Source organism: Podarcis bocagei, assembly GCF_964188305.1.
Source record: "Podarcis bocagei genome assembly, chromosome: 15".
Lineage (NCBI taxonomy): Eukaryota > Metazoa > Chordata > Lepidosauria > Squamata > Lacertidae > Podarcis > Podarcis bocagei.
Genome location: NC_138141.1, coordinates 20,234,350 through 20,239,625, shown reverse-complemented (window position 1 = coordinate 20,239,625; position 5,276 = coordinate 20,234,350). Strand labels below are relative to the sequence as shown.

At 51.0% G+C, this 5,276-nt stretch overlaps 1 long non-coding RNA gene across 1 annotated transcript; it reads right to left on the bottom strand.

The window, feature by feature from the left end:
• Positions 1-382: 382 nt before the first annotated feature.
• Positions 383-4,971, bottom strand: LOC308574050. The gene is made up of 3 exons (XR_014002319.1): positions 4,486-4,971; positions 1,793-1,922; positions 383-656 (listed from the first exon to the last, which is right to left on the bottom strand). It is a non-coding gene; the product is annotated as an uncharacterized lncRNA (long non-coding RNA).
• Between the last annotated feature and the right edge of the window lie 305 nt (positions 4,972-5,276).

Below are 5,276 nucleotides of genomic sequence, written 5' to 3'. Positions count from 1 at the left end.
GGAATAGACCACAAGGGCCATCGAGTCCAACCCCCTGCCAGGCAGGAAACACCATCAGAGCACTCCTGACATATGGTTGTCACGCCTCAGCTTAAAGACCTCCAAAGAAGGAGGGAAACTCCACCACACTTTTTTGCAGCGCCAGATTAAACCCTGTGGAGGCTCCTAGGCAGTCAAAATCTCTGGGGGTGGGGGGGTGGAGTAGGGAGGCTCGCAAATCATCTCCTAATACTTTTTTTTTATTTTACCAATCAACAATTTTAATAAACCAATTTTATTACACAAAGCAAACTGTATTTATTTTGATCTGTTATTGCAAGGCCCCTAAAAGGCATGGAGCCCATAGGTAAGCCTATTTGGTAATCCAGATCTGTTTTTTGGGGGGAGGGTGGTATAGTGTTTCTCTAAGCTTGGAGGCAGGTCAATGGAAGCCTTTGCATGTTCAGGTTCAACACCCTGAATGACGAAATCTTTGCTGGGGGGGCACTTGCAGTCTCCCACTTCCATCCTCAGTGAAGTTTTCCCTCAGAGGCCCTTTGCCGGTGAGATGGTTCCCCATGGCTTTGCCACAGATTTAGGGTTGCCGTTTACTGAAGCAAGACAGGTTGTTTTGAGAGTGCTGTCATTTCCCTTTGCCTGGGCATCTTCTGTGCCACCTGCAGATTAAAGATTAACAGAACCAAAGGTTATATGGGGGGGGGGAGGAATAGAGAGGAATGAGCAGCTATCTCTGTGTGTTTCTCTGTGTGTGCAGGAACTGGGGGTGGAGGACAGATTGATGAGCAGGACTGCCTAGTAACATTCACAGAGGAGGGAAGGGGGAAATTCTCTCCAAGGTTTTGTTCTTGAAAATTATTTGGGGGCAGTGCTGTGAGCAAAAGCTCTTCCATTTGCTATAGCTGGGAACCACAGGAAGAGGGCTCTTCTGCTTGGGGGTCCTGCTTGTAGGTTTCACACAAGCATCTGTTTGGCCACTGTTTGTGATAACAGGATGCTGGACTAGATGGGCCATTGGCCTGATCCAGCACACTCTTCTTGTGTTCTTATAAACAAATTGAGAGCTACTGAACACAGGAACATAGGAAGATTCCTTATGCCAAGTCAGAGCATGGGTCCTTGAGCTTAGTATATTCTACACTGACTGCCAGCAGCTTTCTGGGGTTTCAGGCAGGGGGCGTTCCCAGCCCTACCAGAAGATGCTTGGGATTGAACCTGAGACCTTCTGCATGCCAAGCAGAGGCACTACCACTGAGCTACTTCCTTCACCCACTGATGTTTGGTCGGTTCTCGTTTTTTGTGGGTCTCTTTCTGCTCCTGCCAACCTAGCAGTTCGAAAGCACGTCAAAGTGCAAGTAGATAAATAGGTACCGCTCCGGCAGGAAGGTAAACGGTGTTTCCGTGTGCTGCTCTGGTTCGCCAGAAGTGGCTTAGTCATGCTGGCCACATGACCCGGAAGCTGTACGCCGGCTCCCTCAGCCAATAAAGCGAGATGAGCGCCACAACCCCAGAGTCGGCCACGACTGGACCTAATGGTCAGGGGTACCTTTACCTTTTTTTTACTTCATACGTGTATACGATGAAAGAGAAAGAAAGGAAAACTGTAAGACACAACTTTTTAAATTTAAATAGTGTTTTAAGGGGAAAGATTATTTCTCTTTTTATATATTTATACAGTGAGTTGTTTTATACTGGGTATATTTGTATCATTTTGCTGGTATAGTAATTCTTCCTGCCTTTGGGTATAAAATGCAGCTATTAAATGATTATGTTTTAAATTCTTCTGCATACTTACCCACGATCAAGTCACATTGAAATCAGGGGGTCTTTACTTGTCAGTAAACACCCTCAGTAAATGTCCACAGGATCAGACTGTCAATGAGTGAAACGACACACACCTCGACTTTTGGTGTGCTGGAACTGATCTAGAGATTTTACAGGTGAGGAATCTTTTCATGGAACTCTGCAGCTCATATAGTGGTTCAAATACACACAACAGCTGTCTGGGATTCCATTCATTCATGCATTCATTCATAATTTTATTTGTATGCTGCTTTTCCACACACACACACACATGCTCAAAGCAAAAGAAAATGGAACACAAAAACAATGTCATAAGAATGTAACAAAAGAACAACACAATAGCATATATCAGTGTTTCCCAACCTTTTTTGGGCAAAGGCACACTTGTTTCATGAAAAAAATCTCGAGGCACACCACCATGCCAGATGGGGAAAGGTCACTTTTTACTTATGTAAAAAAAAATAAAAAATAGTAACAGCATAGAAGGTAATGGTAGATGACTGTTAGGGTCTCCCCCCAAATGCAGAATTCTATTAATATCTTCCTTAGCGAGCCGCGTTAACCCCTGTAATGCTTTCTATAGAGTAAGCATAGGGGACACTGGGGGATGTGGAACCAAGGGGGTAGTGGGCCAAAAGAGTTCGGGATCTACTGCTTTAAACAGAAATAAGAGCCAGTGGGTTCTTCCTTTTTTAAAGTATCGTTTCAGCGGGGACAGCAGTCCGGATTTCCAAAAAGCGGCGCTTTTTTGCGTCTGAGCAAAGAAGAGAGAGGGGGGAAAAAAGAGAGAGAGATTGATTTGTGGCTGCGCAAAGGGGGGAGGAGCCCAGGAGTAAAAGTAGGAAGGACGAAGGGAGGGGAAAGGAAAGTTAATAGAAGGAAAGGCGGGTGGGAGAGAAAGAGAAAGAAAGAGGGAAGGAAGGGGGGAAGAGAAGTGGAAAGGAGGGAGACCGAGGCGGGGGAGAAGCGTCTGGAGAGTTGCTCCGAAGTTTGGGGGGCCGCGGGGGTGGGCACGCATCCCAGGAGGCGGGGGCCAGCCCGGGCTGGGAGCCGCGCCGTGGCCCGGGGGCGGTAGGCGGACCGCGGCTCCTAGGATGTGGAAAGGGGACGGCGGTGCAGGGGGAGGAGACCCGCACGGCTAGGGCAGCGCGCAGGGGGAGGGGAGCGGGCCGGAGGCGGGCGAGGGGGGCCGCGATCCCGCGCGCCGCGAACATGGCCTCCTTCCCCGCGGGCCCCGCCGAGCCCCCCGGCCGGGGAGGGCGGCGCGCCCCCGCCGCCGGAGGAGAGCAGAGGCAGGAGGAGGAGGACAAAGGCGCTGCCGAGGAGGCGCGCCAACTTCTGCCAACTTCGGCGCCCGCCCCGTCGCCGCAGGCTCCTCCCGGCCGAGAGCCAGAGGACGGCGGCGGAGCAGGAGGAGGAGGATCGGGTTTGCCGACGGCTGCTGCGTCCTCTCCAAGCGCGGGGCTGGCCTCCGCCACGCCCGATCCTCCGCGCTCGCCGCGCTTCTCGGCGGAGCAGGTCTCGTGCGTGTGCGAGGCGCTGCTGCAGGCGGGTGACCCCGGCCGGCTGGGCCGCTTCCTGGGCTCGCTGCCGCCCGACGCCGAGGCGCCGTGCCTGGAGGCGCAGGCGGGCGAGAGCCTGGCCAAGGCGCGCGCACTGCTGGCCTTCCAGCGCGGCGACTTCGCCGAGCTCTACCACCTGGTGCAGAGCCGGCGATGGGATGTGGGAGGGAGCTCGCTCGCCGCCCCGCGTGTGCCTATGTGGGGCACGTTACAGCCCCGTGACGTCAGCGCCACGCAGGCAGCCAGGCAGGCAGACGGCGAGAGCCCCGCGCTGGGCGGCCTCTCCTCGCCGTCGCCGCCCCGCCTCTCGCCGCCCGACTCGCCCGCCTCCCTCCCACGGCACACCAGGCAACGTCTCGCGGCACACTAGTGTGCCGCGGAACACCGGTTGGGAAACACTGGCATATATAACAACATACAAAAAACCCCAAGTTTATAAATACAGTATAACAAAATTACATTAACATTATTACACCAATTATTGGAATAACACTTGTAGTTTAATGTTGAATTTTGGATATAATGGAGATGTAAAAGATTGGGATTATTATAAAAGATGCAGGAGGAAATGGTTAACAAAAGGACCCACAAAGGGGAGGAGGGAAGTACAGGAGATTCTTGGGAATTTTGTTTTTATGTTGGTTGTTGGATAATTGATTGTAAAATTGTAAAATCTGAAAAACTAAATAAATATTATTTAAAAAACAATACTACACCTCTTGGCTGTAGCAAAAATAAACCAGGAACTTAACAGTTTCACTTGGGTTCTAGAAAAAGATCTCCCTTGATGCTGGCTACAGTCCCTCTCCTGCAGCAACTTACAAGAGTTTGGATTTGATATCCCACTTTATCACTACCCTAAGGAGTCTCAAAGTGTCTAACAATCTCCTTTCCCTTCCTTCCCCACAACAAACACTCTGTGAGGTGAGTGAGGCTGAGAGACTTCAGAGAAGTGTGACTGGCCCAAGGTCACCCAGCAGCCGCATGTGGAGGTGCAGGGAATCGAACCCAGTTCACCAGATTATGAGTCCACTGCTCTTAACCACTACACCACGCTGGCTTTCGAAACAGGTGGGGTTTCTGAAAACACCTTTCCCATTAGGTTGCTGCTTCTCTACTTTACCTGGTGATGTCGGGGATCAAACTTGAGACCTTGGGCATGCAAAGCAGACACACTGAGCTCTAGCCTCTTCCCCTGACCCATTACTGTATGGGTGAGATGAAACGTCCATCCACTTCCTTCTCCACCTGCAGCCTTTAATAGGTGCAATGCAGGAAGGTCTTGGGCATTTTCTTCTGCTGGGTGCATGGCTTAGTTCCTAAATCACAAGCTCTGGCCCAGAGAGGTCAAATGCCACAGCTAACCATGTGGCTTCCATCCACTGTCATGTCTGTCTCAGCTTTCAACTCCATGCCTCCCACAGCAAGCAGCCCGTGGAGGCAGATGGCACAAGACTGTCCAGACTTGGCTTCCGTGCTGCTCCCAACACTTCCCGTGTTGCTGGTGTCAACTGCTCCAACAGCCCTTTGCGGCGGATGTATCAGATCGCAGTGGGAACAGAACGTGCCCTGCCTAGCTGAGCTGCCAGTGTCATCTGCTGCTTCAGAATTTGCAATCTGTTCTGGAATTTCTCGGCTCAACAATCAGACTCCAAGATGGCAACATAAGACGGGTCCTGCTGGTTCTGACCAAGACTCCTTCTAGCCCAGCAACTTCTTAAGGGCTGTACTGGGGCAGGGGTGGTGTGGGGATTGGTTTAATTGTTAATTGTTCTTAGCCACTTTCTCTCAGGGGTAGGTATTCTACCAATTTTGACATTTCATTCAGTCCTTGTGTCTTCATCAACCACTCTTTCAATAAAGGAACTGATGGATCCCTCTATGATTAGATAAATAAGCCTGCAATCCTAACCC